The 13,025-nt window shown below is 51.2% G+C and overlaps 1 protein-coding gene across 6 annotated transcripts in view; it reads right to left on the bottom strand.

The window, feature by feature from the left end:
• Positions 1 to 6,601: 6,601 nt before the first annotated feature.
• Positions 6,602 to 13,025, bottom strand: part of STK33 (serine/threonine kinase 33) — a 270,185-nt gene continuing 263,761 nt past the window's right edge. For 4 of the 6 annotated variants that reach the window (XR_012093839.1, XR_012093836.1, XR_012093844.1 and 1 more), the window contains one exon: positions 6,602 to 6,768. The gene's annotated coding sequence lies outside the window, so the exon portion shown is untranslated. The remainder of the gene's footprint in view (positions 6,769 to 13,025) is intronic. The other 2 variants (XR_012093833.1, XR_012093837.1) reach the window with 2 other exon arrangements.

Genomic DNA, 13,025 nt, shown 5'->3' with positions numbered 1-13,025 from the left:
GGACTTCTGCCCCTTTTGTTCACTATAGTGGCACCGGTACTTAGAATAGTGCTCAGTATACAGGGGTGATTAACAAATAAATTGTCCAATGTGTGATCGCAGGCCATACAGAGGGCCTGGCTAAGGCCAGCATCCTGGCTTCTGTGATCCAGGCACCAGCCTCCAGAGGGCGCCACACAGGATGCCCAGTCCTGATCCTCCAGGGAGGATCATCTCTGCTCCAGATTACTGCAGGCTCCCAGAAAAAGGATCCAGACCTTCCCTAGGCCGGAGGTTTGGCCTGGGCACTGACTGCCCCAGCTTTGGCCTCAGAACAGATGGTTTCCATGTCCAGGACAATGTCTCTGATCCCATTAGTTATCAGAAACAGGCCCCTTGTGAGGGTGTTTCACCCCACCAGACCCAGCCAGCCAGGATGGTGCCCCATCAATGCTCTGGGCCCTCAGTTTCCTCCCACAAGCCACTCCCAGAGAGCGGAGCCTCCTTTGGGGACCCCAGGGCTGCCACACACCTCCCTTACTATACCCGAGGCCTGGTGGTGGATATAATAATTATTGTAGAAACCACCCTGGTTGGCTAAAGGATACCTGACTCCCCAGTTACTCCCTGGGTGGCTTTTTCCATCTTCTCACCTCAGTTTCCCCATCTGCAGCGTGGAAAGGGTGACTCAAAGAACCAGAGGACCCCTTCTTTTGTCAGTCTGACAGTCAATGGCCTTTTCATGTGTTCCTCTCTCTCAATGTGCTGAATCATCTTTGAGGGCCAAGACAATCTCTCATTTTTGTCCTTATCCAGCCCAGGGCCTGGCTCCAAGTAAGTTCTTAGTAGGTGTTTGTTGACTGACTGACTGAATGAATGAATGAATGAATGAACCTGCAAGTGTGCAGGCCCATAAAGGAATGGGCCTTTCGCCCCAGCATCACTCTGCTGGTCCCAGCCGAAAATCCCCACGCATCGGCTTGCTAGAGGGAAGCAGATAGACAGATGGAAGCAAGCAAGGCCCAGGAATTCTTTGGGGGGAAAGCAGCTCATTTCCAAACGGGAGGCTATTGGCTATGGGAAGACAAAAAAAAAAATTTCTCGAAATTAAACCAAAGGAGGGATTTGGGGAGCGATGGGGCTCCGAGGGATTTATTAATGCACGCCTCCGAGTGATTCTTCCTCCTGCAATCCAGGCACTGGGTTAGCACCGACTTCCAAATTATATTTAATTGGACAATTATTCAAACTGAAAAACCTGCACAGGAAACGAAGGCGGTCCTTAATAAACACCTTGTCTCCTCAGCCCCAAACAGGCAAGTCGTTTACTGACCCAAGAGGCACAATTGTGTCTTTGGTAAATTTATTTTGAAGTAATTGCCGACTCTAGGAGTAACCATTTTTCAAAGAGAAACTTGGCTCTAGCCAGCAGAATAATAAATTGTTCCCTGACCCGTGTGAAGCCTAATCCCATTAGAAAGATGTGCGCTTAGAGGGTGGAGGGCGGCGCGCAGAGGCGCCCCACTGGTGACCAGGGGAAGCCTCCTGGGCTGACCGGTGCAAGGGCTAGGGCAAGGGTGGGCGGGAGGTTGTCACCTGGCCATGGTCGCCAAGTCGGGGAGAGAGGACTAAAGCTTCCGCAGCCACCTTCGGCTCCACCTGGGGCAGGAGCGCAACCTCCGAGTCCAACGTCTTCCCCGGGTCTCCTTTTCCATCTCCTCCCTGACCGCACCTCACCACGCGCCTCATCACGCGCCTCACCACGCCCCTCCACCAGGTGAGTCCTCACCTCCTCTCTCTCCAGTTCTGCCTGGCCCTGACCCGACCCGCCTACCTTCTCCCTGCCCCTGGTGAACTTGTGCAGAACCCGAGGGCACAGCACCTTTTGCGCAGAAGGCGCACCACGCAGCCAGTACCTTGTTGAGCAGCTGAGGGCCTTGGGGAACCTGCTTTAATGAATAGGAGTGCGTTCATAAACAGCATGTCGGTATGAAAATGAGTACCTCCAACAGCCTGGAAACAGGCTGGTCTCTGACCGCTTCTATTTGGGCAAACACAATTTATAAACGCTGGGGTCTTTTTTCAGGAAAGGAATGAAGGGGCTTCCCTGGATTTACAAATTCCAACTTGAAAGGCAAGTTTCTTCCTTCTATGTCTAGTACAACTCAATGCCCCCAAATCCAGGCTTGGCCGTAGGTGATCTCTAAGGTCCTTGGGAGACCTTGGCTTAAGGTCCCCAAGGCAGGGACCTTTGGTTTTGTTCACCAATGTGTCCAAGTTCCTGCAACAGTGCCTGCCATGAAATGATATTCAATAAATGTTGTTCACATCAATGAACTCCTGGAGAACCCCTCCTCCATTGCATCACACAGCCTTTCTTCAAACTTTGAGCAAGACACTAGAGGTGGACTCTTGAACTGTGATTATTTATCCTCTTCCCTTTTTTTCCAGCTGGGCAAGCTCTGAGAACTAAGTAACTTGTCCCAGGTACAATGCAGGCCAGAGGTAAGAGCAGAACCAGAACCTGGTCTCCAGCTTCCTGGACCCCAATCTCTCTAGTCCCTGCTGCCTTCCAGCACAAGCCTGATCCCCATCTGAGTGATGACACATGCAGCAGGGCCCAGCAGTGAGCCCACAGAGAGCGCTGGAGAGCACTGGAGCTCTATGCACCCCTGTTCTACAGGAAAGGAAACAGGCTTGCAGAGCTGAGTCTTGCCCCAGGTCAAACTTTGAGGGGCCTATTTTTTGTTTTGTTTTGTTTTTTGAGACGAAGTCTCACTCTGTAGCCCAGGCTGGAGTGTAGTGGCTCGATGTTGGCTCACTGCAACCTCCGCCTCCTGGGTTCAAGCAATTCTCCTGCCTTAGTCTCCCAAATAGCTGGGACTACAGGCTCATGCCACCACACCCATCTAATTTCTGTATTTTTAGTAGAGATGGGGTTTCACCATGTTGGCCAGGCTGGTCTCGAACTCATGACCTCAAGTGATCTGCCTGCTAGGGCCTCTCAAAGTGCTGGGATTACAGGCATGAGCCACTGCACCCAGCCATGAGGGGCCTGTTTCCCTGCTCTTAGGCATCAACATGCAGCCTAGGAGTTAGGGCAAAGTACCCCTGCCTTTGGTCCTCTTGGGGGCAGCAGTGCTTGGGCCCCTTGTATCTAACAAAGCTGCTTTATCAGAGGACAAGGACCCCACAAAGCAGGGAGGCTGCCTCTGTTGGGTTCTAATTCCTGGGCCTTCTACTGCCCTCACCCCATCCCAGAAGCTTCCGAACAACCTAAGGGAGCCAGTCCCACACCACTGTCATTGACTCCCTGAAACCTTCTTCTTTACTCCCGCCCCTGGGCTTCCAGATCACCTTCCCCACTCATTGGCTTCCTTCAGGATTTCAGTGACTGTGGCTTCCTTGCTTAATAGGAAAGGAAACGTGTTGGCAATATGCCCTCAAAGTTTTACTCCTACCTAGAAACAAGCCTAAGGCACCAGCTGGAAAAACTGGGGGCATTTAGCCTGCCCCAGAGAATACTGGAGCCAAGGAGTCCATGCCCTGGGAGGACTGTGGGGAAGCAGTTTAGAAGCTGGGGGTTAGGACAGCATGTCCTGAAGTCAGACCCAAATGTAACCCCTCCCCTTCCTTTAACCAACTGAGTGCCTTTCAAAAGACACACCACCTCTCAGAGACTGTTTCCTTGCTAGAAAATGGAATGATAAATAGACTGTAAATTGCTAAGTTGTTGTGATCATGAGAGCTTACATTTCTTGAGCGCTTGTTATCAAACCAAACGTGGGCCCACCTGCCAGGCACAGCAAAGCCAAACACTGACATCAGGATTTGCAGCGTGAGAAAGTGAGGCGTTTATTGCAGGATGCCAAGCAAGGAGAATGGGGCAGTTCGCGCTTAAGACCTGATGGCTCACAGAAAAGGGCTTTTAAAGGTGGGGAGGCAGGTATATGACTTTACAGGCAAAGTCATCAGTCAGTCCACAGAGGCGATTCATTGGTTTGACCTGAAAAGGCTGGACACCTTGAAAGTGGGGAGGAAGGGTAGGTGGAGTCAAAGATATTCTGATTTGTGATTGGCTAAGCAGCTAAAAATTTGGGGGTCAGCAGAAAGGAATGTTGAGCTCTGGCCTGTGGGTGTGACTTCCTCCAGGACCTTCAGGAAGAACTTCAAAACAAAGAATGGTGCTCAGAGTTCAGCCCTCAGTTCCTCCTTATGTGAGGTCTATGTGCCAGCAGTTGGCCTTTCTCATTTAGTCAGGGTCTGGGTTTCTGGAAAACAACTCAGAGACATATGTTAAGATGTCATCTTTAGTTTCTAGAGGAACCATCAGTTTGTGCTTCTGTCTTCCTTGGTGACTGTTTTAAGCCACCATCAGCTTCTTGCTTAGCAGGCTGCTCATTGACTTCTTAATGCTAGCTAGGTCCCCTTGAAGGAACTCAAGACTTTTCTTTATTTTCATGCCTCGGGGCTGGTGCCCCACACTTGCTAAATATCAACCACGATTCTAAACACTTTACATCCACTCATTCATTTAATCTGCATGACATGCTTATGAGGTAGGTATTATTTCCTTGCTTAACTGATGAGGAAAATAAGACACAGAGAGGTTCAGTGACTTGCCCAAGGTCACACAGCTAGTAAGTACCCTTCTTCTAATGGATAGAATACGCCTGGCATACTGTAATTGGTAAATATTATTATAGTTATTATTAAGACCTGGCTCTCCTTGTGCCAGACCAAAGAGCAAAAGGAGCATGGCCACTGCCGGATCAAAGGAGTGATAAAGGTGTGTGTCAGGGAAAGTGTGATGAGGCAGGGAGGCGGGGGCATGAGCTGGCTCTGATGCTTTTGGTGGGGGTACTGAGGCTCATCCCCAGGCAGGCATTTGTATCCACTGATTTACGTGAGACTTAAGAAGTCTGCTGGGAGAAGGACTCGAACTTAAACCACATACAATCATTTCCTGCAGGGCTCCAGGGCCCTGACAGAGATGGAAGCACTCTCCTGCGGGCCCAGAGGACAAAGCCATTTGGGACAGAGCCCCGTTGGCAGCGTGGGTCATGGCCAATGAGCGGGAAGGGGGCAGCGCCCCTCTGGCCACTGTGGGAGCAGTGTGTGCTGTGACCTGGGGCAGGAAGCCATCACAGACTGAGTCACAACACATACACCTTGAAACCTGTCACCCAACTATGGGTCCTCTAACTGGAGAGGAGTACCCCTCGCTTTGTGAGGGGGGGGCCAAAGATGGTGGGGGAGGGTTTCCCTTGTCATATGACTGGCAGTGGGGACAGCAGCAAATTCCTGGCATGATGAGTTCTGAGGTGACTGTGGTGGTGGCCATGGCAGTGAAAGCCCGGCAGGACTGTGGCTCAGTCAGCTGTCCCTGTAAGCACCAAACCACATACATTACTGCTGGAAATCCCCCACACACTCGGGCAAGGAAAGTCTGCAGAGACTTGAACTTCCAGAGGAGGGTTCAGGTGTTTCACTAAGGTCTGAGACCCATGTGGGTCACACAAGGAAGAACTTGCTAGCTTCCAGGTGTAACAACAAATCACAAAACCTGATCTGGGGATCAGGAACCTGGAAGGGTGTAAGTGGAGGCCAAACCACTCTCTCCTGGGTTGCTGCGAAGGGGCTTCCTGTCCTGTCTGGAGAGGCGAGAGGAGCCTCCCTGATTCATGCTTTCTCCTCCCTTTCCCCTCCCACACCCAGGCAGGCAAAATTCCCACCTACCTGGAATTTTCTCTCCTGGAGGTTCATTCTCCACCCCTCATCAGGCCCTCATATGTCCACAGAGCAGAAAGAGATGACAGTAAAAATAGCTCATACTGGCCGGGCGCGGTGGCTCACACCTGTAATCCCAGCACTTTGGGAGGCCAAGGGGGATGAATTAGCTGAGGTCAGGAGTTCAAGACCAGCCTGGCCAACATGGCAAAACCCTGTCTCTACTAAAAACACAAAAATTAGCTGGGCATCGTGGAGGGTGCCTATAATCCCAGCTACTCAAGAGGCTGAGGCGGGAGAATCACTTGAACCCCGGGGGTGGAGGTTGCAGTGAGCTGAGATCGTGCCACTTCACTCCAGCCTCATGAAAGAGCGAGACTCTGTCTCAAAAGAAGAAAAAGATAGCTCATACTTATATAGGGGTTTCTATGTGTCCACAACTTTGCAGAGACTGACCCAATCATAGGCTCATGAAGTGAACCATAAGGCTATGATTGTTATCCCCATTTTACAGATGGGAAAACTGAGGCCTAGAGATGCTGAGTAGGCTGCTCAGCATCACAGTGCTAGGAAGTGGTGGCACCAGGATCAGTGGCCTGGCCCCAGATCCCCACACTCAGCCCCCCTTCTAGGCTGCCTCCCACCATAAAGAGTGATGCACTCGTGCGCACTTCAGGGCTGAGCTGAAGCCCAGAGACGTGGGTGGAACCCACCCCAGGGGGACCCTCGGAAATGCCCTCCTGGGGCCAAAAAGGCTCCTACTGTCCTGGCTGAGTGTCCTCCTCCTCTTGGACAGAGGTCTGGGCCCTCTCTACTGGGAGGAGTGAGAGGGAGCTCCACTCTCCGAAGGAAGTGGAAGCTGGGGCCCGGTAGGGTTTCCTTCAGTTACCTGGGCAGCCAGGCTCCTCACCTGCCAGGGCTCTGGGACCAGTTTCTTCCTATGCTGTGATTCCTGCAGCTGCCTGCTCAAAACTCCTCCGAGTGGACTGAGCCTGGGTCTTGTTGAGGACAGCGAAGAAAGCGAAAGTTGTGGAAACAGATGGTTTCTCAAGCTGCAACCTGGAAGGGAGGGGAAGGAACGTCTAGGACCAGAGCAGGTAAGAGTGGCTGAGCCCTGGGGCATGCCCCAGAAAAGGGAGAAAGAACAGGGAGAGGGTGGGGACTGGGCGCCTGCAAGGCTCTCTCCCTATGGCAGCTGCAGAGATGCATTCACGCCTCACTCCTAGGTTCCCGCCAAGGCTTAGGCGAGTCTCATAGCTGGCCTCTCCGTCTCCCCTTCCCCAGCACCCCCTCTCCAATCTCCACTCCTCTCCACTGCCCCAGACTGATTGTTCCAGAACACCATTCTCACCATGCCTTGACCCTAGTATCAGCCTCTAGTGGCTCCTTAGCCCCTGAGGGCAGTGCCGCAGCCCCTCAGCCTGGCCTCAGCTCCCTGCCCCTTGCCCCCTGCCAGCCTCCCTTGTCTCCTTCACCTCACATAGCTCCCATTCCCCTCAAGGGAATCTAATCATCAACTTAGCTTTGACCGCCCTTCTAGTCCTCCACAGGAACTCATGTGAGTCCTTCAGAGCCCCAGTCCGTGGCTCCTTCTTCCATGCAGTCTGCTCTGGTCCTTTTTCTTGCTCTGTTGAGCTCCCAGGAAATAATATAAAAATAATAGGGGCTGGACGCAGTGACTGCCGCCTAGAATACCAACACTCTGGGAGGCCAAGGTGAGAGAATCGAGTGAGGTCAGGAGTTCAAGACCAGCCTGGGCAACAGAGGGAGAACCCCATTTCTAAAACAAACAAAACACACACACACACACACACACACACACACAAACACACGCACACACCCCAGTTAGCTGGGCATGGTACACACTTGTAGTTCTAGCTACTCAGGAGGCTGAGCCAGGAGGATCGCTTTAGCCCAGGAATTTGAGGCTACAGTGAGCCATGATTACACCACCGTACTCCAACCTGGGTGACAAAGCATGAGTCTGTCTCCAAAAAAATAAAAATAAAAATAACAGCAAACACTTCTATAGCACATACTAGGTGCCAATATTAGTCTAAGAGCTTTACTATGAACTCCTTTCATCCTTACAATTGTGTGAGGTAGTTACTATATCATCCTTGTTTAGTTTAGAGGACCAAGCACAGAAAGGTTAAGTAATGTGCTGAAGGTCACACAGCTAGTAAGGAGTGGAGCTGATCTTCAAACGCAGACAGCCTGGCTCCAGGGTTATTTTATTCCTGCAATGGGTATAAAATGACCATTATTTTATATCCATAGGTTTAGGTGTCAGAGGCTATGTTTCCTTCTAGGGTGTGGAGAGGAGTACTTGGGCCTATGTCTATATTACTGCACACCCCTTTGCCTGAAATGGCCTCAAATCCCATGGTTGGCTGATGACCCTGGAGGTGGGGAGACTCCACTCCTGGAGCCCAGGGCTGTGCTTCCTCACTTAGCATCCTGTGCAGGGCAGACCCTGCCAAGTACCATCTCCAGCCTCATTGCCTCCCTCCCAGGGCACTTCCCATGTGCCTCTGGAGCTGCCTCTCCCCTGCCTTGCAAAGACCCCAAGGTTGGACCTGACAGGTCCCAAATCAGCTCAACGTCCCCAGCAGAAAAGCTGATCCAGTGACTTACCCCAGGACGGTTCTTCCCCTTCCAAATCTCTCCACATCCCCACTCCCACCTTCCCCCCATGCTTGGCCCCAGAGAAGAGTGAAGCTGGATCCCCAGGCTCTAAGCATCTCCAGAGCTTCACCTGAGAGGCCCTGCAGAGTCCGAGTTAAAATCTACTGTCCTGCTAGACTTCACAGTCCAACTATTGACAACCCCAGACTTCTAATCTTAACATCACTTAGAAAGTCCTCGCTAATATTAGTCATAAAACCACTGTGTCTATATTAGCATTATTAAAGGCCAGGCTCTCTTAGGCAAACAGAAGATAATGTACCTAAGGCCTGCTACAGGGAAAATGCCATTAAAGCCTCATCTCCCTTCCTTCCTTCCACAAATACGTATTAGGCACTTGCTGTGGGCCAAGGCCTAGGCAGGATGCTGGGGAAAATGCTGAAAGACAGCACATGGATCTTCTCAGAGCTAACGGTGTAATAAGGGGGACAGGCAGGAAGACCCATTCAGAGCTTGAGGTTTGGGTGTGCCAGCAGGCCAGGGAGTAGGGGAACGTGGCTCCTCCCTGGGAGTGGTTGAGCAAGGCTCTTTACCTGTGTGTGCGATGGGCAGAGTCAGGGAGAGCCTTGAGGGCCAGGCTGAGGAGCTCGGACTCCATCAACATGCTGAAGGGTTCCCCACAGGGAAGTAGCATGGTGAGCCATGGGCTTCAGTGGGATCATTCTGACCAAAGAAGACAAGGGTGAGGCTGGAGGCAGAGACCAAGGAGGACAATGAAAATGAATGAGAGAAAGATGGCAGAGACCTCTCTCAAGGAAGCAGCAGTGCGGATGGGGAGAAATGTTGCTTCAAGCCAGATTTAGGAGGAAACAATGACAGCATCCACGTACTGAGTGGCAACTGTGCACTAGGTGGTTGGTCTTTGTGCTTTATGTATGTCATCTCTAGTCCTTACAGAAATCCTTCAAGGGAGGTTCTATCAGCCACATCCTCGCAGAAAACAGATGGCACCCTCAAACCGAGTGCCATGAGAAGAGTTTTATCAATGGACTATTCTCGCAGGTGTGACCAGGCTTGAGAAGAACTATCGAGAGTGGTGTTGTGCCCTGGAGCTAGGAACAGTGGGGAGTCATTACCGCTGTGGGGCCAAAAGGGAGTTGTGTGTGGCAGGGGAGAAGCCACTGGAATCTGGGGAGAGGAGCCAGGTCGTGCCACATAGGAGGTGTTGCCCTTTAGTTACGGGCACCGTGAGCGCAAGGTGACCCTGCAGGGAGGGAGAGGTGGGAGGAGAGCAGCAATAATGGTGTAAAGGCAGTCCCTGTGGTCAGCCTTCCAGAGCACAGGGCAGGGTGGGAGCCGGGGGAGCCTGGAGGGCCCAGCACATGGGCAAGGCCAGAGGGCTTGGGGGCTGAATGTAAGGGTGGTAAGAGGAAGAGTCAGGGTGTCCCAGGTTTCTGGCATGGGCGCCGGTGGCAGATGGTGGCATGGTGCTCTGAGATAGAGCCCAAGAGAAAGGTGGGCAGGATATCTGTGAGGAAAGGCCCTGCTTCCACCTGAGGCTCCGGCACGACACTGGCTGGCTCTGTGATCCTGGCGATGGCCTCATCTTGCCTTGGTCTCTTTATTTCTAAGACAAAGCACTTACCAGCTACATGAGACGGCCTCCTCGTGTCTCCCCACCCCGAACCCTACTCTCATCTTGCTGCCATAACTCAAGCCAGGCACGTGGCCCCTGATAGCCCCTTCCTCCACGTGGGCAGCATTTTGGGGAACATGAGCTAGTTGGAGACAGTAAGGTACAGGTAGGCCCCAGCTCTGGAGTCAGACAGAATTGAGTTTGGCAGGCACGAAATTGTAAAATTTTATACATTCAAGATGTGCAAATTCATAGACCTTTATTTTCTATAATTCATTTCATCTTGCTCTTGAGCTCATATTCCCATGGACGACTGGGAAGGGAGTAGGGGAAATACTTTAACTTACCAATTAAAGATAGCTCAGTCTTTCCAGCTTAAAACACTCTCTTTCAGGTTAACTCAACATCTTTTGCATAAACACTCAGTCTTCCAAATTTCAAACTCTCTATCAGGACTGTTTCTCTCCCCTTTCAATATATCTTCATTCGACTTCCTTCTTCCTAAAATGGCAGCTGAATGCAGCGGGGACCTCACACTGCTTATGGTGGCAAAGGGAAGGGCATCCGGCCTACTGCTGTCCGTTGGGTTTCACTGGTCTCAGACAGCGTGACTGGACCAGCCCCTGGTGTGCACTTAGGTGCTGAGTCCTTGAAACCCTATACTGACCTCTGGTCATGAAGTCTGCATCAGCCATGTATAAACTAGGTGATGCTGTGATTGATAATAAACGCTCCCCAAATCTCAGTGACAGGCAACAAATGTTTATTTCTTGCTCGTGTTACATGTCATCACAAGTCAGTGGTGGGCTCTGTTCCCTATCAACACTCTAGGATCTGGGCTGATGAAGCAGTCACTATCTGGGGCATTGCTGGTGACTACAGCCGAGAGAAAGGAGTGCTATGGAGGGTTTCACATCAGTGGTTCAATGTTCCGTCCTGGACATGGCACAAGCCATTTCTTATCACAACACACTGGCTAGAACTAGTCATGTGGCCCCACCATGGAGCCAGAAGCTCAGTCTTGCCCCGAGCCAGGAAGGGGAGTGAAACTGCAATACTTGACAAACAGCACAAGCCTCTAATACCTGACCTGACCCCAGACCTATCTGAATCCACCCTCACTCTTCTCTCTCCAGGACCCCTTCAAGGGCCTAGAAACATTAAAATGCTTTATCTCCACTGTGGCAGAGTGGGTGGAGGCCTTGCAAGGCTGCCTCTTGGCTCACCCACCTTCCCCTGCCATTTCTAAACCACTGCCTGGATGGTGCATCCTGCCTAGCACCTGTAGATCTCAGAGCTTTGCTAAGGAGCTGGTCTTGTTCCCAGTCTAGTCCCTGAGAGGAGAAGAGACAATGCCTCCCACTGGGAAGGCCTCAAACCCATCTGGGTGACTGACTCTATTTCCCCTGTGCTTGAACACCAGGGAGCAACCAGGACTGCAACAGCTGACCCCTCACCTCTTTTCCTGCTGCCATTTTAGTGGTTCAGATCCCTCCACTTCCTCTTCCTGCCAGGGGGAACTTCCCCTGTGTTGTATCCTCTGTATTAGTCCATTCTCATGCTGCTAATAAAGACATACTTGAGACTGGGTAATTTATAAAGGAAAGAAGTTTAACTGACTCACAGTTCTACAGGGCTGCGGACACCTCAGGAAACTTACAATCATGGCGGAAGGGGAAGCAAACACGTCCGTCTTCACAAGGTGGCAGAAGAGAGAAGAATGAGAGCCAAGCAAAAGGGGAAGCCCCTTATAAAACCATCAGATCTGTGAGAACTCACTCACTATCAGGAGGACAGCAGCATGAGGGTAACCATCCCCATGATTTTATCACCTCCCACCAGATACCTCCCATGATACATGGGGATTATGGGAACTACAATTCAAGATGAGATTTGGGTGGGGATACAGCCAAACCATATCATCCTCCATTCTCCTTACGCTGGGGCTTAGAGTAAATCTCTAAGTCCACCAGGCTTGATTCAGTTGTATAAAAGGAGCTTTAGGAACTTACAAAACCTTCTCTGTCTCCACTAAGCCTGATTCTTGACGTGTCTGTTCCACTGTGGACACAGCCCTGTTTTGGGAGTCTGCACATTGAGTCTGCCTCTCTTTGCCTTCCTGCTTCAATAACCCTGAGCATCCCTGAAACAGTGGTGCCTCTGGCTGAGTGAAAAGGGTGGGAGAGCACTTAAGAAACTGGAAAAAAAAAACCACGTGACTTTATTTTTAAAACATAATTTCTTCAACTTTGCTTTGAATTGTACCAGGTGTGTGACCTTGAGTGAGTCACCTAATCCAGCATCTAGAGCTTCCACTGATGGAGCCTCAGTCCAGGCTGGCTCCCCACCCAACTGTGGAGCACCCTTTCTCTGCAGAGGAGCTCTCCAGAGCTGCCTCCCACTGCCAGCTCCCTCTGTTCTCTAGCTGATCCCATGGGTCATTTCCACTTCTAGCTGTGGGACCTTGGACATGTTGGTTGACTTTGCCAAGACTCCATTTCTTCACCTGTAAACTGGGGGCAGTAATAGCCTCTCTTAGGACTGTTGTATTAAATTAAATAAAGTCCTTGAAGCAGTGTCTGATATCATATAAGTGCCATGCAAGTGTTATTTCCCATGATTATTGTTATTTTCCATTTTTTCCCTTCCTGAAGAACCCTTTGTGCCCTGAAGCTTTTTATCCCAGTACGCAGGCCTGCCCAGTATAGAGTTACTTAGTTACTGCTTCATCTTGGGATGGCTGCCTCTCAGTCGTCCCAGGCCTCACATGCAGGGCCCATGCTCAGAATCATCACAGGGGTTCTGGGAGTCCTCTGCCCCAGTCCCCTCATGTCCCCTTTACCATTTCTGTGAGCTCCTCCCCACCTTTGAGGTGCATGTGCCTCTGACCACCTCACATGCAATTCTCTGGATGACTTCTCTGGAACTGCTGAGCCAGTTGTATGGAGTTGACATCCCTGGGGTGGCCTTGGCCAATGACCAAGGGCTGGAGTGTGAAAGCCCAGCTCCCTTGCCCCCAGCCGGGACAATTAGGAAGCATGATCATGTCCCA

Source organism: Chlorocebus sabaeus, chromosome 1 (genome assembly GCF_047675955.1).
Source record: "Chlorocebus sabaeus isolate Y175 chromosome 1, mChlSab1.0.hap1, whole genome shotgun sequence".
Taxonomy (NCBI): Eukaryota; Metazoa; Chordata; class Mammalia; order Primates; family Cercopithecidae; genus Chlorocebus; species Chlorocebus sabaeus.
Note: the sequence above shows the minus strand (reverse complement) of the source record. Positions and strands in the feature narration are given on the sequence as shown.